The sequence below is a fragment of the Marmota marmota genome, unplaced genomic scaffold (genome assembly GCF_001458135.2).
Source record: "Marmota marmota marmota unplaced genomic scaffold, marMar, whole genome shotgun sequence".
Classification (NCBI taxonomy): domain Eukaryota; kingdom Metazoa; phylum Chordata; class Mammalia; order Rodentia; family Sciuridae; genus Marmota; species Marmota marmota.
In genome coordinates, this window is record NW_026000168.1 from 12,509,725 (window position 1) to 12,533,858 (window position 24,134).

The 24,134-nt window shown below is 42.0% G+C and overlaps 1 protein-coding gene across 3 annotated transcripts in view; it reads left to right on the forward strand.

Moving 5' to 3' along the window:
* The window catches only part of Grm7 (glutamate metabotropic receptor 7), an 839,293-nt gene that overhangs the window by 714,482 nt on the left and 100,677 nt on the right, over nucleotides 1–24,134 (forward strand). The gene's annotated exons all lie outside the window — the stretch shown is intronic.

Here is a 24,134-nt window from a genome sequence, read left to right on the forward strand (position 1 = left end):
CCCCCCCCCCCCCAAACCCGCCTTCTCCCCTGGGTCGCTGTCTCCGCCGCATTAGAGATGAGATCTGATATGTAAGCTACGCATTGTAGTAAGAGTGTTCTAGTTCTACACGCAGAAAATATAGACAGATGGGTGAATGAAGGAGAACTTCGGTGGTTATTTCTCCCTAGACTCCTTATGTCTGCATACATATGAATCAGAGGAAATGAATTACAGTGAGGCCAGAGAGAATTTCCCAGCTGAGAGAGATAGGGCATGAAGGAGCTGTGAAAGTTCAAAGTTTAGAAAGCCAGGAGGCTCTAATACATTGGTCTGAGGTACAGTTAAGGTATATGGCCCTCATATCCTAACAAATTATACATCTGTAAATTAGCTCTAACGTCTTGATTTTTAATGCAATTAATGTTTTGTTAGGTGCAGGTTTGACATGCCTGTCATCTAGGCATTCCTAAAGTTGATGTGATTCGTATGCATCTGACTTCTGTGCTTACCCCTTTTGGCTATGGTTTTGTGCCTTTGCATCTAATGAGATTAATCTAATGAGATGTGGGTTCCTTCAATAGATATAAAGAGTTCTGACAGGTTGGTACAACTGAGGCTGGAACTGAGATCTAGAGTCCCTGATACTTTATGTAGGAGAGAGCCTCGTTATAGATTGTGCTCTAGGACATTGGGTGTCTGGTCTCTTCCCATGTTATTTTGGATGAATCTTTTAAAAAGTTTAGAGATTAGACTCTCAAGTGGGAAGAAACGAAGGCTGAAGCTGGACTGTCTTAAAATGTACCAAAGTCTGTACTTTCCGGAATTAGTTGACTGATGTTGGTTGTCTCTCTCTCCTGTATATCATATATAGAGAGTGAATGGCTTTTAGCAGGTTAGCTCACTGAATGGATGTCTTTTATTGAAATTGTGTGATTCAGAAGCTGTAAGTTGGAACTGTGCTTTCATTTTTTGAGTGAGTATTTCAGTGAAACTACACAGAATTCTGAAACTAAGGAAAGTCAACCGTTCCAGATTATAGTTTCAGTCCTGAAATGTCTTAGAAGATTTTCCTAAGATATATGCTCAATAAGCATAGCAAGCTCCAATAGTATGTTTCAAATTCATAATGTTTGTTTATTGTCTATTAAGTCACCTTGAAATTCACTTTATTTCCTTGATCCCTAGGTCAAGGGAATTACAGAATATAGATTAATGTAGGGAAATGCAATAGAAAAGAAAACACACACACATGCATACACATATGCTGGTAGGTTGATGACCAGTGAACTTTCTGGAGGGAGTGATGGGCATCATCAAAGTCTATGGAGATAATTATTTATTACTAGAACAAAATACACACCATCAAGCAAGTTAAAGACAGTTGCATCCTGCACATTTATTGTTTTGGAATATAAAACTGGGCAATCAGCAGTAGTTTTATAGATGGGTCTTGTAGCACTAATTTGACAATACATTTCTTATTTCATTTCTAATTATGACTGTAGATCTTTTCAATAAGGTCACATGTATATTTAAAAAGCAGAAAATGATACAAAGTTCTAGGAATTGCATTCACCAGTTACAGCTCTTCCAGAAGACACTGGTGCTGATACAATTGACTGTGGAAAACACAAACCTGTTTTCAAGCAGCATGCTTTTCATATCAGAGTTTCAAAAAACACATTTTTTCTTTGTACAATCTCCAAAGGTTATGATGTTTTATATGGTTGACTGGCACAATTAAAGGTACTGAATTGCCAAATGGGAGCAATGAATTATCATATGAAAATTCACACCCTCTAATGATAGGCATATGGCTAAAGAAGCATGAGCGATCAATTAAAAAATATCACTCTGTGTACATGAAACCTTGGCATTTAAACTGTGAAAAGAGGCAAATTGCCAAGTGAAGCAATGAGATGACAGCAAAAGGCATTTTTTTTTTTTTTTTTGGCCAAGCTAGCAAACTATAGGATCACACATTTTCCATTTTTATATAGATGTAACAGTTTAAGTATTTCAAATGGAAGAATTCCACTTCAGCAGAGAAAATCAAGATTAGGCAGTGAGTTCACTCATAACTGTTTACTGTTTCAGAAAATTGAATTTGCTTTGATTATGGTAGGGATAGTTCTCATTGGTTGAGTTTATTTAGCATAGCAGAAAGAATAAGCAAAGTTTTTATTTTCTTGCTAATTGTCAGACCCCAGGAAATTTAATTTTGCTTTTGCTCCGGAGAATGCATGAGATCATAGCCACTTTTCTTTCTTTCTTGGTCACTCATAACCTTTGGCTCCTAGAATGGGGATCCTGTAACAGGACCAGAAATGGAAGTGTGAACTTGAGCTTTAGGAGCATGATACCAGTTTTCAGGATTATCTGTAAGTGGCGACTGTAGTGATGTAATAAGACACTAGACCGGGTGAAGCAGCATCACAGGAGGAGCTGGCTGATCAGGGGTGGTGTGGCACTGTGTGTTTATTATATCTTGACACTACTGAAGGACTAGAGTGTTTTCTGTGGAAAGTGGAGGCTTGGCCTGTGTGGTTGATCCAGGCAGGGAGTCATACATACAAGGAAAGAAGTCTGCTTTAGGAAGGGAAGTTACAGGCTATCCTGGGAGATTCTGAGAAACTATAGATGATCCAGCCATCCACAGCTTTCCAGCCAGCTGTTTTCTGGAGAACTTTCTTGATAAGTGTGGCGAGGGGGCAAAATTGCGATGTATGCAGTTTAGGGGAGAAATAAAGAATGTGCACACGCCTGTTTCAATGCTTTATTCACTCAAATTATTCAGTACAGTTTCACTCTATAGGTTCTTAATCAAGAAAAATGACAATCCTTAATGCTAGGCACTGCAATAGACATAATCAATTCACAGCAAACAATTCTAGATTAATTCTAAGCACTGCAAAACACTCTTAATCATGAAAGGCTAATGACAGACATTCCCTCTGTCTTAAGCCTTAGGCTTTATGTCCAGCAGATGCACACTCAGTCAGATTGCCATGATCAAGGCAGGCTTTTCCTGGTGTGGAGTGGACGACCGGTTGAGGAGAGGGTGGTAGGGAGAAGTTGTGGCTCTCACCAAGGTCCAGATGTAATGCCATATTCGTGGGACCTCAATAGACCTCCAGGAGCCGAATCCGATGCAGTCACACAAGAGTCTTTATTGCAAGCTGAAGCCTGGACTCACAGAGGTCCCAGTGAGGTTTTATGGGTTTTGGGGGGGATACTCTATGCAATCACAACATCACACAGCAAATCATTCCATACCTCGGGAAAATCAAACAACAACTCTTAACATTGATTAGCCCATTCACTGGCGGGAACAAGTTGGGTAGGGGTGATTGGTTAGTACAAGAGGGGGAATCCTTTGAACTGATTGGTTTAGGCCACGAGGGGTGTATGTGCTAAACTACATGGTTTCCCAACATGTTATCAACCACCATAAACTACTGGGGGGGTCATCTGGCATCCCAGGTATTTTCCCTGTCTCAGGATGATTGGAGGTTGCTGGGGGGTTGCTATGGGTCCTCATCTAGCTTAACTGAGTCAGGGACACCTGGTACCACAGATCTCTCCTGTTATTTACAGACAAACAACTCAGCAGGGTGGGTGTGTGCCTAGGAGTGTTCTGTGGGTTTTTCCCAGAATAAGGGTCACACCCCCTTCCTTTAGGACAGGCCTTGAGGTAGAAGCTGGTTTCTCAAAAATGGAGTCACATCAGTTTCTTACAGACAGGCAGTAGAGTTTGAAAGCGGTGAGGAGGATACTGCAGAGGATCAGGAACGATGACAAGTGATGGGATGTCAGGTCCTCATTAGGCTCTCCAGCTCGAGTGTACCTTGTTTCGGCTGGCTGAATCCCTGTTCATTTGCTCTATTATTTACTAAATTTGGGGGCCTTTGAACCCCCTTTTCAATGCTTATAAGGTACCACTGGATTCTCAGTGACATAATTTTTACCTTGGGGTCAGAAACATCTGGTCTGGTGGTCTTCACCCTGATCTACTCGCCTTTCCCTTTTATCAAGCGAGAGCAGCCTGCCAGGGGCTTCACTATCAGGGTGAGGGGAAAATAACTTTTTGGGGGCCATATTGGAGGGCTCTGTTGCCTGGTGAGACTGCCGGTTTCAAACTGGAGTTTTTAAAATGGAGTTGCTTACGCTCAGGCCTAAGGCCATCCTCACAATAAGCCAGTACAGCCACGTGTCCATCACTTTTGCTCATAAGATCACCCTGTGACCCTGTGGCTGTCCTAGTTTGTGTTGATTCACTCTGTGAGGAGCTTGCTTCACACTACATTTCTCAGACTGCAGGACTGTCTATTTCTTCCAGCTGTGCAGGATTGTCTATTTCTTCCATATGGGCTGGAAAGCCAGCTTTGCACAACTTGACCCCAAGGGATGGGATCCGGGGTTCTCAGAGGTCTTCTGTGAATGCAGCCTGTGGTTATTTGGATAAGGGAGGGTCAGGAAAAATTGAGCAAGGGAGGGTCAGGAAAAATTGCTGCAGAAGAGTAGTGGGCTCAAGGGGGAGGTCCACAGAACCAGGGGTGTTATGGGACTGAAGTAATAGGACCCTTTGGTTTTCCTCTGGAGCATTATCCTATTAAATGGCAGAAGTAAAACACTGTGGTGGTCAATCTCTGAACCAGTGCCAAGTCCTTAACTCAGAGGATCTCAAAGTGGTGCCCATTAATCCATTGAAGAATTTGTTTTAAAAAAAATCATTGCATGTATGCCGTCCCCAAACTGATTAAACAGAGCTAGAATAGGGCATAGAACTCCACATTTTTAAACAACTGTGCTGGAAAAATGCCAGGGGAAGCCAACCATACTTAAAAAAAAAAAAATCTGTGTAAACATGTTCTTCCCACAGAGGATATCCTATAAATATTTCCTTGATTTCTTCTTTGAGAGTCTTTATCAATAAATTAATTCCCATCCCAAGAAAATGGGACTTCAGAGATCAAGGCAGCAGGAGATCAGAAAGGCACTATCCATGATGAAAGAGAAAGGCAAGGATTAGAAGGGCCTAGTGGTGTATCAACCCCATGGCTTACATTCATGACATTAAAAAGCCGGAACTGGACCAAGGCTTTGGCCCTGGAACCAGAAATAGCAAGAAGACAGGCAGCTTTGGATGTTTCTCACAAGTATTTCTTGAGAAAATAGGAAAAAAAGATAAAGATCTTCTCATTTTCCACATAAAGTGAGAACTCCCCAAAGTGTAAACACAATGTCAACCTGACTAAACCTTATAGAGGGATCAGATCCCGGCGGTAGGTAAACATTGGTCCCTCCATGTGCATGTCTAGCATCACTGGTCAATCCCCAGAACCCAGGTGTGGTCTTGAAATGTCTCTCATCACTGTGTCAAAACAACCTGCTACCAATACATAAGAACTGAAAGGAATTTGAATTTCATGTGCCATTTTCGATTTAATTTGAGTTCTAGCAAATGATCCTTGATACCTGTTTGTTGTCATTGTGAGAAAACAAACAGCTTTAGTTAAGATTAATCTAATTAGCCAAGCATGCTGTGTTTCACCTGTAATCCAAGAGATCCAAGACACCAACCTTGTCTCAAAATAAAAAGCAACTGGAAATGTGGCTCACTGGTTAAGCAACCCTGGGTTCAATCCCTTGTAACCACCCCTGCCCCTGCCGCCCAAAAAAAGAAAAAAAAAATCTACTTAAAGCTAAAGAATAGTTAGGGAAACAGAGTATGCTTTACTTTGTCTAAATTTTGTCCCTGATTATATAAACCTCTTTTGTTAAACTGGCCAAGGGCCATTCAGAAAGGAGTTTTCTTAGGGAGCAGTGAAAGAATTCTCCACGCAAAGACACTTCACTGGGAGAATTCCAATTTTATTGCAAAAGGCTGTGTTTTTATATAGATCCAAGGGGAGATGGCAGGGCTTAGATAAATGGCAGGCCACCCGTTTATTGGTAAGTTCATCCAGATATCAGGTCCGGAGCCCAGGAATTAGTTCTTATTGGGGCTAAGGTTCCCCACCAGGGAGATTTTGAAATTGGCGCCAGCGGGAGAGTTCACACGGGCGGGAACTTTTCGCGCCAGTGAGAAAAAGGGGAAAGTAGGAAGAGGAGGTCGTTAGGCGCCATGTTGGGGTTTTTCTCTGGAGTGCGGCTGCCATTTATACTTTTCCCAACAAGCAGTATATTAGTTTTTGTACTATTTGATTAAAATTCTCATGATCTTTCAGCACCTTAACTAAAAATCTTAAAAACATCTACTCTGCTTCTAATACTTAGTTTGGGACTGTGGTACAGGGGTGAAAAATGAGGATTCTTGAATATTAGGAACTCACAACCTAGTGATCAGTGTAGGTCTCTAATTAAACATCAAATAGCATCAAACATACCACACTTGTACCACTAGAGACAGGCACCAGAGGAGGAAATTCCCCTTGATCTCCACAGGAAATGCGACAAGCAGGCTGAATGTAATAGGCCAGACAAAGTGACAGGACAATCTAGTAAGAAATTATGTCACATTTGAAAAAGTGGCAGGCAGTGTTTGCAACTCTTGGCACATAAAGAAGACAGATGGGCACCCATGTGATTTTTTTGACCCTTGAAGATGTGAGAGAGTGTAATAATAAAAATTAATAAGACCTCCTTTTATGAAAAATTAATAAGACCTCCTTTTATGAGCAAGTTTCAAAACAGCATGAGTTCCAACATTTCATTCCCAAATTAGACTTTTGACAAGAGTCACCGTTTTTCAGTGTGATGGGCCACGGTAATTTTAAATACTACAGGTTGTAAACTGAAATGCCTGTTACCCTCATACACATGTTGAACTATGCCTGCTCATCTCTGTGTTGCACTTTCACCACCCTCTGGTTTTGTGGGGCTGGAATCTACAGCAGAGGCAACAGTGCCATCAGACATTACTCTCAAAGCTGCGGAGAGTGAACAGAAGTTTATAAATAGGGATAGGATGTTAACATAAGAATATTTTGGAATGAAAATTACAAGGCCAGTCCTTGGGGTGAGCTAGGGGAGAAGAACCTTAGAGGCAGGAAAATTATGAAATACTTGCTGTAATAGATTGACAAAAGATGACATTACTTTGAGGGAATAGAAATGGTAAGAGTAGGTTTGAAAGCTGTTTTGAACTTCCTGAACATTAGACAAATATGTGGATATACTGCCTTCTCTTTCATTGTGTTTTGATATTTAAATAGACTACTTGCAGATTGTTTTTGTTGTTTAGGACTTTGTAAATACCATTGCCTACTTTTTTTTATACTCATACATGGGGATAACACAGTTATTTATGTGGTGCAGAGGATCGAACCCACTACCCCACATGTGTTAGGCAAGTGCTATACCATGAGCTACAACCTCAGCCCCCACACTGACCATATTTAATCTTTACTCAAACCATAATGAAGGCAAGTCACTGTTGACAGTTGTTGACAACAGTCTGATAGATGGTACTCACAATTCCATGCATGTTCACATTTTCACACACATGCACTGATATTTTAAGAAAAAATTTCTTATTTTCTCTATCTAGAATGGTTGCTAAGAACATGCTTCTTGCTTCTGAAGACAGTGGGGGAAAGGCCCTAGTGTGTGGCTTTTGCTGAGGTCATTGTGGCCCCTTGCTGGAACAGACAGGCACACTGGGTCTTGTTCCTGCTGTATGGTTCTGTCTATCCACATGAAACCATCTCCTGTCTGTTGACTGCTGTGTTTCTGGCCATCACTAAGCTCCCCTCTAAATGGCTCTCTGGAAGCAGTTGTGTGAAAGTCTGCTTAGGGAATGGTGGGATGGCACAGTCTTCCATTCCCCTGCCAGGAAGCATCAGTTAATTTCAGGGACAGTCAACTTCACCATCTTAGTCCATTGTTTAGCCAGATAGCTAGTTCAGCAGGTGTCATGGTTTAGCTGTGGTGTCCCTCAAAAGCTCAGGCATGAGACAGTACACGGAGGTTCAGAGGAGGAATGACTGGATTGTGACTGTCTTAACCCAATCAGTGATTTAATCCCCTGATAGGGATTAACTGAGTGGTAACTGAAGCGGTAGGGTGTGGCTGGAGGAGGTGGTAATTGGGCCCTGGCTTTGGGTATATATTTGTATCTGGAGAGTGGAGTCTCTCTGTGCTTCCTGACCATTGTGATGTGAGCTGCTTCCCTCTGCCACACTCTCCCGCCATGATGCTCAGCCTCACCCTCGAGCCCTGAGGAATGGAGGTGGACTTCTATGAAGTAAGATCTCTGAAACTATGAGCCCTTCAATAAACTATTCCTCCTCTATAGTTGTTCTGGTCAGATCCTTTAGTCACAGCAGTGAAAAAGCTGCCTAAACCAGGTAAAAGACAAGAAGAGCCTGTGTGAGACTGAACTGAGCTAGAATAAGAAATACCTTTCTATGTGAAAACAGACCGCAGTCATCCAAGGTTTGAACAGAGATACACCCAGATGCCAGGACCCAGCACCCACCAGTAAATAGAATTACGATTATCCAACAAAATCTCTTCTTTGTCTTTTACCACTTCTTATTTTTCAGAAAGAACTTGTGTTAAAGCACAAGAAATCACAAATATCATGTTGTCCCCCTAAGACTCACTTGTGAGATTAAAAGAATTCAGAGGTGAAAGAATTGGGTTATGAGAGCCTTAACCTAATCAGTGCATGAATCCACCTGAATGGATTAACTGGGTGGTGACTGTGGGCAGGTAGGGTGTGGCTGGAGGAGGTAGATCCCTGAGGGCATACCTTTGGGATATATATATATATTGTCCTTGTTGAGGGGAGCTCTCTTGGCTTCCTGGAATTAAAGTTTTGTTTTGTTTTTTTAAACTTAGTAGACATACTGTCCTTATGCAACCTTCCTCATTTTAGGTGGTCTTAGTATGTGGTCATAGTGGTTGTTTCTTCTGAACATCAAGGGTCTCTGGATTTTTGTCCTCCAATGACTGGCACTTGGATCTTGAGCATTTATGACATACACCATCTTTAATGGAGTTACACACTTTCAGTTGGCCCAGCTTAACCTGAGTCTTGGGTTGCTACCCTGTGTTTGACTCTCCAAGTTGGACTATGTTTGGTCATAAAGCATCAGGAAGTCAACAGTCTCAAATAAATGTGTTCCATGCAAATATGCCTGAGGGTATTGAGAAATGGAAGGCGACATAAATAGTTGGAGGGCAGTGTGGATAGAATTCTGTAGCAAACAATGTAGACAACTAGTTAATGCCACAAAGTTAGTTCTTGCTCTAGTTTCTCAAGTGTTTCTATAGCTGGAGGAGGAACCTCACAGCTAATGGAGGACAACTGAATGACTGAGACAGAAAGTCCTATGCTGCAGGCTCTGTCATCTTCACTTTTAAGTTTGATGTGAGCTCATTTTAGGGAATAGTTTTAGAAGGAGCTTATACTGTTTCCAGAGACCCGATTTATGGAAGAGGCAGTTGTTCACACCTGAGAGATTCTGGCTAACAGGCAAGACCCAAAGCCATAGATCTGTTTGTAATGATTAGAGCAGATATTTAGGCTGGCTAAATCTGCTTCCAGTTCTCTCAATCCCGTTGTGTTTCCTTGGGTAACCTTCCCAGTGCTTGGTCAAAATGACCAGGTTGGGACACCATGGCCAAGTTGAATTCTTGAGAAAGTCAGGGCTGCTGTCTGGTGCAGACCAAATGCCACATGAATGGAATGTTTAGTTTTAACCCGGAAATTTGATCATTATCTGTTTTTTTAAGGAGACTTTTGATACAAGGAACCACCAGATATTTCTGATTTGTGTAGTGAAGTTTGATATGCAGTTCTTCTTCTTTTTTTTTTTCTCCCATATCCTAAATGGGTAAAAAGTAGTCGGGATCAATGCTTATTTATAAACCTTTGGATTGGTTTCTAAATTGAGGCGCTACCTAGTTACAGTATAGAAGAGAACAGGTTAGAAACTTGAGTTGTCTCAGTGATGAAAATTTAGGACAAAAAAAAAAAAAGAAGCCAAACACTCAGTCATTGAACTGAAAATTCCAGAAATGGCCACGGAAGAAGGGGATTCCCCAACTTATTCCAGGGCTCAGAGCTCTGTGGATGATGGGTAAGCAAATGCACTGAATTTTAGGTTCTAATGAAGGGCTTTGGGAACAGAAAGGGCTATAATTTTATTTTGTTATTGAAATTCAGTTTCCCACGACAGCTGTTAGGAAAAGAAAATGTACAGAAATGAATCCTTAATGGCGGCACTGACAATCAGCCCGCCTGGTGCAGAAGCGCTGGTGTTTGTAACAGGTCCTCCGGTGTCTGAAAATGAAAACTGTCTCTCTGTTTGTGTGCTCCCATTCAGCTTGATGTTCCCATTGATTTCTTGGCTGATAACCAGCCATGAGTTTTTGATCCAAGGCCTCGCATTGTAGAGGTCTTAAAAAACCCTGCTGGGTAGATGTCCAGCAACTGCAAATATGAAAGGTTTTTGTTCCCCATAATGATACTTTTATTTTTTTCCTCCAGTGCCTACTACTATTGAGCAAGATTTTCTATGAGAGTTTTAAAACACTCTCCTTTTTCAGAATGGCCCATATTATTGAAGAAACTATTTTTAAGTGCTTGTACATGCCTTCAGGCCCCCCAAAACTTGGGAATACATCATTCTGTTTTTAACAGCCCTTCCAGTGGTTTCCCATTGATACTATCATTATCACCTCCTTGCCAACATCACAACTGGAACAGCATATGAACTCTTCTTAGAGCCCAAGAGGCTTGAATCAAGGGTCCAAATAAATAAATAAACAAATAAATAAATTAAACAACTAGTAATACTCAGTGATAGTGAGAGGTGAAGGGAAGTGGAGATTCTTGGTCTAAAATGATAAAATCTTTAAGGAGGGAAATTTGTACCATATACTAGAACCTATGGGAAATGGATGACTTTTGAGCAAGTACTGCTGTTTCTTTGTGCAGTTCAGATTTCTTTAGTTTTTTACGTCTGTCATTCTGTGAATTCACGGGGAATAGGTCCCAGCACCTCAGGCTCCCTTGCATTGTGGCTTCTGACACAGTTCATCACAGGCTGGTGCAGTTGAACCCAGGACCTTGCTTTCCAGCTCCTTCTGTTTCTGATCCTTTCCTTTTCAGAGTTTCAGGAAGCAGTGCTTGATGAATGCAATATGCACATTAATCCTCTTGGTGCATCTCGCCCTGATTTGTTCACAGCAATGCCAACAGCCCCTGATGAGCTCTAGACTAGGGTTCCCTTTTAAAAGGGACTTGTTCTCTTGATGGCTGCAGTCTCACCTATCTTGTAAATTCTCGTGGATGTGGCCAGGGAAACTGGAGGACACATACAAGTGCAGCTCTACTTTCCCTTTGTATTCATCATTCTTATGAATTGTGAGAAGGTGGCATTTCTTTCAGAAAGAAGGGAGTTGTTCCAATTCTGGGTATTTAAGACAGCGAGTAAATCGGAAGCATTTCGAAGATGGAGGTATCAGAATGTCTCTATCAGGGCTTAAGGGAAATGGTTAAGTGCCTGGCAGAACTTCTGTATGATATGCCACCTGGAACAAATTAAGATGGTGGTACAAACCATAGCATCTTGGACACCAATCACTGAATACTCTGTGTGTCAATCAGAAGGCGGGACATTGAAATTCCTTATCAATTCTGAATAGGGACTAACATCATCCCTATGTAGATGAGAAAACAGGGACTTTCAGAGAGGTGAACTGACATTCCTTGCATCTCAGAGCCAGAAAGGGACAAAGAACATGGCTGATTAGGACCTGTCCCTCATAAGCACCATGCTCTTGAGATATGGACAGTGACAACAGAAGTGGTTGTATCTTTTAGCCTTGATCTTTCTGTGCCTCAGTTTTGTTATTTGTAAAATGAGGAAAACAGTAGTATATATCATAAGGTTATGAGAAGTGGATGAGTTAGTTCATTTTATTTATGCATGCGCGCTCGCGCGTATGTCTGTGTGTCTGTGTTCCCAACCCTAGGCACTGTTGTAAATGGGGAAGAAGGAGGAAGCAGCAAGAAGTAATACAGATGAATTTCCCAGTCCATATTTTAGTACCGGGAAGACAGCCAGCCTTTAAATAAATAAAGGAACAATATAGAGAATGTCAGAGGGGGCCAATTGCATAGAAAAAGTAAAAAGGAGAGGAAGGGGAAGACACTCGGCATTTGTGAACAGCTGCTCACAAAGGACATAATAAAGGACACTAAGCAAAAACCATGAGGAGACCTAGAACAAAAGCAGTCCAGGTAGAGAGACCAGCACATGCAAAGGTTCTGAGACAGAAGCATGTCAGAAATGTTGGAAAATAATAGCGAGGGCTGTGAGCAATGAGGAAAATAAGAGACTCCTGTGGATGGACTGGGAACTGTGCACCATTTTATGTGGAATCAAACTGAGTGCAATGGGAATACTTCAGAGGTTTCATGTGGAGCTGCAAAATTATCTGATTTATGATTTATATTTTGAAAGGATCAATTTATTAATTCCATGTAAATTACTCAAAAATGGCATCTGATATACAGTAAGTATTTGACAAAGATCAGATATTCTTATTAGCAGTATTGACATCCTCATCTCCTACCTTGAATATTCAAAATTTCTTCAGGGATAATGTGTACTTTAAAAACAACAACAAAAAAGACCCCTTGGTCTTCCCTCATCAGCTTCACGTCTGTGTGCTCAACATTTTCAGGGCGAGGAAAAGAAATTCTATCAACAACCCTGCCCTGTACTCTGCAGAGGAATAGTTTAAACCCCAGGAACCCTGAGCAGGCCAGTGGCTTCAATTCTAGGACTAGAGAGTGGGGTTCCCATGTGTATTCATGCAATACTATAAATAAGAGCACAGAAGTGCTTCTTGGATACACAGAATAGATAGAGCATGTTTTAAACCCCACATGTCTCTGCAGGAATTCACCAATAACACTTCTGAATTTAAAATACCACTCTGATGAGCTCATTGCTTCTGGCAACTGCCCCACAGGATTTTTCCTTCCTTTTTAAAAGCAAGATTCAGATAAACAGAAAAGAGTGAAAGAATTGTTTTGTTGTCACAGTTTTATTCCAGTGATTTTGTGGATCTGTCTAGTTCAGTATTTTTTTTTTTTTTTTTTACATTTTCCAAGTAAAAAACATTCATTCTTTCGTCTGTCCCACTACTATTTATTGAAAGTCAAGTAGGTACCAAGTTATTTTGTAGGTGCCAGGGACAGAATAAGACAATCCCTTGCCTTCATGGACACGGCATTCTACAGAAAAGAGAGACTGTGTGTAAATAAATAAGAGATGAGAGGAAGAAATGGGCAGAATAAAGGTGGGGGGGGCGGCGATTGTGTTTTACAGGACCTGGAGGTTTCCCTGGAGGAGGTGGCCTTCAAGTGGAAATCTGTGTACCACGAGGGAACGATAGGGAACAGCCAGGGAGGAGATGCCCAGTGGGGCAAGAGATCCTGTGGAGCACAGAGCTGTGTAGAGTGTGGAGGATGGTAGGGAATGTATCAGTGGGGGAGCCAAGGACACTTGGGCTTTGGAATGTCTCTGAACTAGAGGAGACACTTAAGGAGGTTGATTTCTGCTGTAGAATGTCCCCTTGGACCGCATGACGGTGAGACATGCAGGGTGGTGAAGCCAGATGGGGGTTTCATAAACACATGCAGTTTGTTAGAGCTTCTAGAGTTATATCAGTGACACAGTCCACAGCAGGAATATATCAATAAAAGTCAGTTACAAAGCGGGGCGTCACATTTCCTACCTTCCTGGAACTCACTCTATGAAACCGGTTATGTAGGCGCAGGGGTCTATAACTTCAGGAAGTTAGCAGATCCTTTATGTCCCAGGAGCTTTTGGCCCTAATTCTTTCCAACTCTATACTGAAAAGATGTGGCTCCTTCAGGTCTCATTCACCTGCCTAGTGGCTAGCCAAGAGTGTTTCCATATAGCGGCTGAGTCTCCTAGGTTTACAGTATCCTCATTTATTCAGCAAAATTTACTGCACTCCTTCATGTGCCCCCTCTGGATCAAAATATAGGGTGGCGCAGGTTGTGTCCTGCACAATGCCAGGGGACACTATTCACAAAGGCTGTAATGAGAACATAGTTCTGTGAAGTTTGTACAGTGTCCCCCTAAACCATTGTGTCCTGCAGCCCTGCCACTGTACTAGACATGAGGAATGGGGGTGACATGATATCTTTAGTTCACCAGGCAGCTGGGTTAGAGTGATTACCCTTGTCTTGGTTTTCTAATGAGCTTATTTGTTTATCAACATCCTTTATGCAAATTCAAGTCTCTGGACTGACAGCTGGGTACGGGTACATTTCCACAAAAAGGCAAAACCTCTAGTCTGACCCCTAGACAGGCCTCTGGCCGTGTTCATTCTGGTAATCCATCAGAAGCATTTCAGATCAAAGCAGGTAACAGAGATGAGCCACAGCCAGGACTGATTGGAGATTCTAGACGCATCCCTGAGCACCATCTGGGTCCCTGCTAGAACATCTGCCAGCCTGGCTCCAAGCTTGGGGCCCTCACACCGGGAGCAAGACTAGAGAGCCAGTCTCAGAGAAACCAGCAGATGGAGGGTTGCCTGACCCTCCCAGGGTTAAAAAGTGTCAACTCCATATCACTGTGGAAGGTAGGGGAAGGCGGGGTGAGGCTGCCTTCTGTTCTCCAACCTTCCTGTGCGCGTGTGTTTCTGACGTGCTGCACTTGTTCCTGTCCTGTGCCCTCCGGTTGCTCCAGTGCACTGCGGTGATCTGCCCAGTGGACTACTGATTGATGGATTCATTCATGTGTTCAGTCCACTTGTGTTTATACTTATCAACTCTGGGTGGCCCTGGGGACAGTGAACAAGGTCAGCGCTCTCCTGAATCTCACATGCTACTGAGAGAAGATGATCAGAAGATCTTTTCAGAGAGAGATGTGTCCAGAGGAGACTAAAACAGGCCAAAGCGGTAAAGAATGGCTGGGGAGGGCAGTGTTCCTTTGGATATGGTGTTTAGGGAAGACTTGAGTAAGGAGGCGATGTTCAAGGTGAATTTGTGTTGAGAAGGATTCAGAGGGCAGACAGTTTCTTGAACTCATTCATGCTGACTTGCTATTTACCTCTGGTATTTCTCCTTCCTTCCATCCTTCCTTCTGATTTTTGTCATACAAGTTGAGCATCTACTTTATGGAATAACAGAGCTGAGAAACCACATTTTCTGTTTTCCTAGTCCTTTCACTCTGGTGTGAGAGTCAGTATTAAATATAGCACATGAGTATCTAATTTGAAAAAAAATTGTAAATAGTAGGGCAGGATGGGAGAGGGAGCAGAGGTGGCATTGGTTTAGAGAACAAGCAAGGGAAGGAGTCAAGAGTATGACTGGGAGTGGGAAGAGTGTCCAGTAAGAAGTCAGGAAATCCCAGGGCAGAAGCTCTGGCAGGAGGAATGGTGAGGAGCAGTTGGCAGGGCCTCCAGAGAGCAGGGGCCAGGTCACTTGATACTGTACCGCACAAGCTGCAATGAGGAGTTTCACTTTTATTCTGCAGTTTGTGGGAAGTTCCAGTGACACAATTAACAGGATTTGGCTTGTATTTTAAAAAGGTTATTTCAATTATGAGAACAGACTCTAGGGGTAAACCTAGAAGCAGGAAAAGGAGTCAGGACAGTGTTCGTATAACCCAGGCAAGACAGCTGAGATCTGAGCTACAGAAATCGTGATGAAGGTGTTGAAAGGTGGCCTGAGAAAGGGGTTCTCGGAAGGTAGACTAGACAGAGTTTGGCCACTGATACAGAGTATAAGCAAGAGGAAAAGTGCAGGTTTGGGTATGAATGTCCGGAGCAAAGACAGAGTCCTTTTTGTGAACAAGCAAGACCAGAGAAGAGAGGAAGATGTGTTGGAGATGCGGGGACGTTTGGGGATCTAGTAAGTTCGTGATGCCTATGGAAGGTGGTGATAAGTCCCCCAGGAACTCTGTCGACAGTTCTGCTACTTGGGAGAGATGCTGGGAGTTCTCAGAGTACACATGCTGTATGAACCCTTAAGACAAAACGAGACCCTCCAGGCAGGACTGTAGATAGAAAGTTAGAGGAGAAGCAATGTCTAGGATACTCCCATATTTAGAACTATGGAAGCAGAGGAGGTAGTGAAGAGCTCACTAGAGTAATCAAATAGAAAGCAGAGAAACAGGAGAGAGCAATTACCAAGAAACCAAGGAAGGAAATTTGGAAGAAAGGGGGAAAGACTCTTTCACATGGGTGCTGAGAACTGAAGTTTGATGAGGACCGAGGCTGGAATGGCCAACAGGGTTCATTCATCATGATAGCTAGAGTGTTTTGGTGGTGTGCTGGGCATGGAAGCCTGAGTACAGTGAGAGCAGGAGAGAATGGAGGACAGAGGTTGTTATTGAGCACATGAAACACTTGCAAAGGATCTTTCTCCTATGAATCGGCAAAACCCAAACATATCATTAAGGCACAGGTTATGTAAGTCAGCTCTCACTGAGAAAATGCCTGTGGAAAGATTTATTTTGATCTATGGTTTCCCAAGTTTCAGTCCATGGACGGCTGACTTCATGGTTTCTGGGCACGTGTGTGTGGGAAGCACATCATGGCAGATGGACATGGCAGAGGAAACTGCTCACCTCATGGCAAACAGGAAGCAGGGAGAGGGAAGGGGCCAGGGACAAGAAATACCCTTCCAGAGGATGCCCCTAGTGAGACACTTCTTCAACCAGGCCCCACCACCTACCATCAGCTATGACCTTAATCCACTGGGAAGAAGAGGGGAAATTTGATCCATTGATGACATCAGAGCCCCTCCTCTGAACATTGCTGCATGGAGACCAAGCATTTAATGCACGAATCTCTGGGGAAACTTTACACCCCAAACACAACACAGGCAGTGGTGGAACTGTATGTTTATAGACTCCAGGAAGCGTATCTGATGTCCCCAGGGTCTTGAAAAGATAAAAAAGTGAAGAATTCAGGAAGCCCTAGCTCATTATTAGGGCAATATGCTTATTGCTTATTTATTTTTTTAACCTATTCAAAAAGTAAACCTATTCCCAGCTTGTAAGTCTTACGAAAACAGTCTGTAGGGCAGATTTTGAACAGGGGCTACCGTTGCTGGTCCTACCATCTTCCTTGTCTAGAGTTGGAGATGTAGCTTCAGTGCATCATCTGTTTGCTGCAGTGTAGGGAAGGGTATGTTAGGCTCCTGGTTCAGGATTGTGTTGTTTCTTGGTGAGGCTCATTGTTTGTTTCCACAAGAGTGAGATTTTAAAATACGTTGTTTGCTGGAAACTTGAATGGCATTAGAAGTTGGAATTATAATGTTCAATAGATACACTCTGTCATGCTGGCAGGTATGAAAAATCCAGTTAGGATAGGAAGCATATAGTTTGTAGTTGACCAGTGCACACAAAGGATAAAAGAGGGACATTTGGGAATGGACAGGAGACTCTGTTTTATCTGAGGCTGTGAGTGTTTCCTTTCCCTGCTCATCTCCTCCTCCCCTGAACAGACAGAGTGAAGGACAGCTTCATTCTGGGGAAGACTTAAGAGGATATATTCTTCCTGACCATGGGATGCAGGTGTATCTGGGCCAGCAATGGAATCTGCATGCAAAATGGAACCTTCTGAGGACTTCAGGAGTCTGTGCTATAGTCATCAAAATGTAACATACAGTGCCGGGGACCAAGAAGGAGGGGGTGCTGTCCATGCAGCGTCTGGATAAATGCTGTCCAGATTTGAATGAGTCAGCAGAGCTGGGTGTGATCCAGTGAAGGAGAAATCCCCCACGTCCCAGTGACTGACAGGAGCTGAGTCAGGTAAAGGTGAGCAGCCCTGCGCTGTCTCCAGCAGCAAGGGAGAGGTGAGAAGAATGCCTGGGAGAGACGGAGTGCACGTCCCCAGCACATGTTGTCACCAATAGCTTGTCCTTAGATAACAAAGGCGGGCTGGCTTGCAGATCCCGTCCATTTATCTAGTGATGGTCCTCTGGAAAGATGCACTGCCTTTAACTGCTGAAACAGTACAAAATTGCACTATGGTAGTACATGATGGTGGGCATTCATTCCTTCACACAGGCACATGCACACAGTATAACCACCCTACTGTGTCAGTGTAGTTTTCCAGTGTTTCCCCTTTCCTCTCCCTCATTTCCTTTTACCTACTCTGCATATCTCCCCTTTCTTTTCTTTTCCTCTCTAACTTCCATTAGAAGTACACACTAGGAAACATTTCTCAGAAGGAAAGGGGTCTCTGGCTTCTTAGCTAGGATCTTGAAGTTGTTTTTAATAGACATTTTTTTAAGTGAGAATTTTTAATCCTTGGAATAATTATAAAGTTTGTTTTTAAAAAACATGTTAAGGTTCTGAAAATTCTACTCATGATTCTGCATTCGGCGTGGCACTTCAAGGTATGCTAGACATATAGGTGTCTTGACAAGGCGGAAAGTTTTCTCCATGGTAGGACAATGAGAAGCTGTCAATAGGGAGATGATCCGTCATTGATTTTGGGTGGGTTAAAAATGGACCATTGATGACTTAAGAGCCATGTCTGCCTTTCAGAAGGACTGCAAACTTGGATTTAATGAACCTATGGAAAGTTAGTGAGAGCTAAGGTCAGGGATGCATCATAAATGTCTCTCTTGATGAGCATCCCCCCTCGAAGGGCATTTTAACGGGAGGGAACAGCATCTATAATCCAGTGCAGCCCTTTGACTTCATCATCCAAGAACAGAGACTCTGATTTAAGGGGCTCTTCTAGAAACCATCATCAGTGGCAGCATCTGATGTAATTTAATAGGGCATATGCCGCGATCATGTTTCCCATAATTCCCTGAAAACACACTGATATCTTTACATGTGGGCTTTTCCATTATTTCTGGAAGTTCTTGAACTTTTCTATGTAAAATTAATGTATGCCATGCCAAAATAATACTGTGAATTCCAAATATACTTTAGTGTGTTTCTTTTCATGACACTAAAATGCATTGATTTCACAGTTACTATAGTATGTTCTCAAAGAGGACCAGCTTATTACTTGCAGATACATCACTGGCATCTTTTTACACTTGAGTCCTGAAATGGTGATGAGAAAAAACCTGGTCCTTGACGGGCTAGCATTGAATGTTTTCAGGAATATCTGGAGTGACTGTCTTTGCTTGTTAGCAGAGGTTGAAGTAGGGACATCTGACCCTGCTTCAGTATCCAAAGAAAGAAGTTAAGCTGTGACTGGCTAAGAATTGCATAAAGACACAGTGCTCTGTGCGTGTGCGTGTGCGTATGCGTATGTGTGTGTGTCACAGAGGGGTGACTTTTGAAGTATTAAATAGCCTTATTGTGAAGAAGACATTTTCTGAAGGACAAATGAGTTGAACAATTCTTATTAGTATTTCCTAAAGTTCATTCAGGTGGGCTGGAGACACTTTGCTCTAAGTGGAGCTGTCATCGATCTGCTGTGGTTTCAGGAGCACAGATTGATGGCTGGGTGGGTCTTCAGACCCTGGATGCGTGTGGCTCTCTAGTGGACAGACAGATGGAGGTTATTGGGATATTCCATACCTGTTCTCTTTTTATAACCTTGTGATCTGCTTCATGATCTGATAAACTATTCTATCATCTTAGCAACAATGAAGCCAAACATCACATATGCAAACAAATGCATTATACACACATGCATCAAAATATCCACTGAGTTGAAACTCTCTTCCAGGAGATATACATAAAAAAAAATCTGGGAGATGGGTTTTTTCACTGAACTGTCCAGAATGTTGTCATTAGAAAGACAGAACTGATGTCTCCAAGATAGGAATCCATTTTCATAGCTAAATTGTAGAAAAGGCACACAGTGGCATCATGATTTTTATGCTTCTTTTTTTTTTTCTAAGCAGATACTTAAAAATCAATTTATTTTTATTCTTGTATATACCAAGGGTATAGTGTTTGTTGGGATGAAAAAGCAATTTTAATGTAGTGGGAAATGGATTTTCTTTATCACAGAGAAATGTAGAATAAATGAGAGACATACAAAATAAAATTCTCATTCTCAATCCCAGGGGTTGAGGTAGGGAGATGAGGTTGGCAGAAGGACAAGTTTAGATGTTGTTAATTCTGTTTGAATCTGTCCTCGGAGCTCATAGTTGTCAATAAAAGCTCCTGGTAAGCAACACAAATGACCTAGTTATGCCTATTCTGTTGAACTGGGTTTCCCAAAGGAGCAGAGGATAATAGAGTACCAGGGCTCTGGCAGGCTCTGCCCCTGTCTACCTGCACGACCTTGGCAATCTCCTTTGCTCTGGGCATCAGTTTGCCAATCATACAATGGACCCCAACATTGCTTACAGTCTGTGATTTAAGAAGTGAACTTAACTGGGAACTTACTCATAACTTGCCTATATCATAATAATTTACTATGTAGTATCCCTGGCAAAACTGTGTTTCACTGAACCTTAGTGAATAGAAGCATGTTTTTCAAAAGCCCTATATGTTGTTTGTTGTTGTTATTTGGTGTAGAAGGTGGGATTGAACCCTGGGGCCCTTTACCACTGAGCCACATCACCAAGCCCTTTTTGAGACAAGGTCTTGCTAAGTTGCTGAGACGGGACTCAAACTTGTGCCCCTCCTGCCTCGGCCTCCCAAGTTGCCAGGATTACCAGCAAGTGCTACTGCACACAGAACAGATCTACTGTTTCCTGTTCTGTGAGTTCATTTTCATTTCGAGTGATTTATTTACTGGAGTTATTTACAAGGTGTTGGTGAAGGCAGCCAGTGGCTGCCTATGGAACATCATTCATGTACCAGCAACGCCAGTATCAGTCCCTACTACTTGGAGTGTTTTGTCCTTCATATGGAGTCTTTTATCATAGATGTAGATAGACTCATCAAGTTGCACTTGATGGAACTATCTCAAAATATCTTCTATGTTCATCAGTACTTTGGTTATGAAACCTGCTGTCTTGGTCTACCGAAAGCATTCAAAGTGAACCATGTGTACATAACGTTACAGTTTTCGCCATTTTCATTGGTGTCTCACATTTGTACATGTACAATGTATTTGTATGACTTTTCAATTTCATTTTCCATTGCCTCCCGTTTCCCTTCCCTGGGACCCTGCTACTCTACCGATCTCCCTTTAATTTTTCAGGAGATTCCCCTCCCACACAGCTTTCTTTTGGTTTCTGTTTCTGCTCTAGCTTTAACATGAGAGAAAATATACGGCCCTTGACTTTCTGATTTTAGCTTCTTTCTCTTAACATAACTTCTTCCATCCATTTGTCTGCAAATACCATAATTTCATTTTTCTTTATGGCTGAATAAAATTTCACGGTGTGTACTTTGATATATTACACATACATGAAGTATAACTTATTCTAATTAGGATCTCTTTCTTGCGGGAGTACATGATGTGGAGTCTGTGTTGTATTCATATATGAACATAGGACTGTTATGTCCAATTCATTCCACCGATGTTCCTAATCCTACTAGCCTCCCTTTCCTTCATTCCCTTTTTGTCTAATCTGCTGAACTTGTATTCTTCCACCCGCTTCCCCTTGTTGTGTGTTAACATAAGCATATCAGAGAGAATATTCAATCTTTCATTTTGGGGGATTGGCTTATTTGTCTTAGCATGATAGTCTCCAGATCCATCCAGTTATCAGCACAAGTCTTTCATTTTTATGGCTGAATAATAATATTCCATTGTGTATATAAACCGTATTTTCTTTACCCATTCATCTGGTCATCTACCTAGGTTTGTTCCATAGCTTAGCTTTTGTGAATCAAGCTGCTATAAATATTGATGTGGCTATCTCACTGTAGCATGCTGATTTCAACTAATATATATATATATGGAGTGGTATAACCAGGTCAAATGTGGTTGCATTCCTAGTTTTTGAGGAATCTCCATACTGCTTTCCAGAGTGGTTGGATAAATTTGCAATCCTACCAGCAATGTGTGAGTGTACCCTTTTCCCCCACATACTCACCAACATATATTGTTGCTTGTATTCTTGATAATTGCCATTCTGACTGAAATGAGATGAAATCTCAGTGTAGTTTTAATTTGCACTTTTCTACTAGATTTCATTCACCTTTTATATGTCTTCTTCTGTGAAGTGCCTGTGCAGTTCTTTTGCCCATTTACTGAGGGTTTTTTTTTTTCATGTTATTTGCTTTTTAGGTCTTTATATATACTGGAGATTAATGCTCTGAGGTGTAGGTGGTAAAGATTTTCTCCCATTTTCTAGGCTCTTTATACTTGTTTCCTTTCCTTAGAAGCTTTTAAGTGTGATATCATCCCATTGAGTTGAGTTTTGTGCAGGGTGAGAGTGGGTTAAATTTCATTCTGCTACATATGGATTTCCAGTGTATCTAGCACCATTTGTTGAAGAGGTTGTCTCAGTGTCTTCTGTTTCATTGGTCTTCATGGTTTGATTTGCATTCCCCTAATTGCTAATGATGTTGGGCATTTCTTCTCATGTTTAGTTGTTGACCAGTTGTATTTCTTGAGAAGTGTTCATTGCCATTTAATTTATTGGCTTATTTTAGGGTGTGTGTGTCTGTGTGTGTTAAGTTTTTTGAGTTGTTTGTATATTCTGCCTCTTAATCCAAGCCAAGATTTGCTCCCATTCTGGAATCTCCCTACTTACATCCCTACTCGTTTCCTTAGCCATGCAGAAGCTTTCTAATTTGCTGTAATCTCATTTATTAGCTCTCAGTATTGTTTCCTGAGCTTTAGAGGTCTTGCTGAGTACGTTGCTGCCGGTGCTTAGATGGTGTAGTGCTGACCCTGTCTTTTTCCTAGCAGTTGTGAATTTTCTGGTCTACTCTTGAGTTGACTTTTGTGCAGTGAGAGAAATAGGGATTGAGTTTCATTGTTACTTTGTTTTTCTAGCACCTTTTACTGAAAAGGTTCTTTTCTGCGATATATGTTTGTGGAGCCTTTGTCAAGGATCATATGACTCTATCTGTATAGATCTTGTTTGTCCATGTGTCTTCAGTTCCATTACTCTATAACGTCATGATGTTAAAGAGCATTTAATAATAGTATTTTAAGTGTCTTGCTGCCTTTTCAATTCTCTGTATTTTAGGGGAATGTACAGGCATTAATCCCAGAAGGGGGCCTCCAGCACCAAACACACCTACGTAGCTCCGTTAGACCATAAGCAAGAGTTAAATCTGGCTGATCTCAGTTCTTTGCACACCTTGGGTACTCAATGTATTTAATGAATGAATATAAAAATAGAAGGTTTGAGAACATAACTCTGGCTTCAAAAGTCTAGTTGCTTGATATAACATCATGACTTATAATGCTTGGAAGAATAGTTAAAGAAAACCTTAGATCCGTTTAGAATGGTTGGGGCTGAAAATAACAATAGAATCTTGACTCAGGTGGCTGAACTACCAAGGAGCTGTGTGTTCCCCCCCTGGGGAGTCCAAAGGGGGCTGTTTCAGAGTCACCAGGATCCCATGTTCTTTATGTGTCTCTCTACTGCTGTCCAGAGTCAGGCTCACAAAATATTGCAAGTGGCAACTGCTTGTTTCTTCTGTGCAGTAGAAAAGAGATCTCACTCCCAACCACAGGAAATACATTCTCCTCTTCAGTCTCTTGAGCCAATGTAGAAGAAAACAGCAGCCATTCCCTGGACCATTGGGAGTTGGCAGGGTGATTCCTTGTGTTCATTGGGTTGGGCTAATGAGCATCATCTCTGCAGCTCGGGGGGGATCCAGGAATAAGCCAGGTAGGAGGAAGGAAGGAAAAAATGTTGGCAAGCAGCAGAGTGATGACACAGGTCTTTTTAGAAGGTTCATTAGAGGACTTGTGTTAGTAGAGAGGGGAAACAAGCCATTTTGTCTGTTAAGCACATATCTTTGGGGCAGTGGGGGTGGAGGGGAAGAGCATGTAAATAAGAATAATATTTATAAGCAGCCCTGCTTTTGATGTCTTCAGAAGGGAATTTCATGCACAAGTGGGGGAAATAGGAGCTTCCTGTTTTGTTTTTTTTGGGGGGGGGCCCTGCCCCAGCTCAAGGGCCACTTTGTGGATCATGACGGAAAAGACACAGAATGATAGTGCAGACAAAAACTGTTGAATTTAGCTGTTCATATATTTTATTCTCCATGTTCATCAACAGAATGGAAAATACAGACCCCCCCACC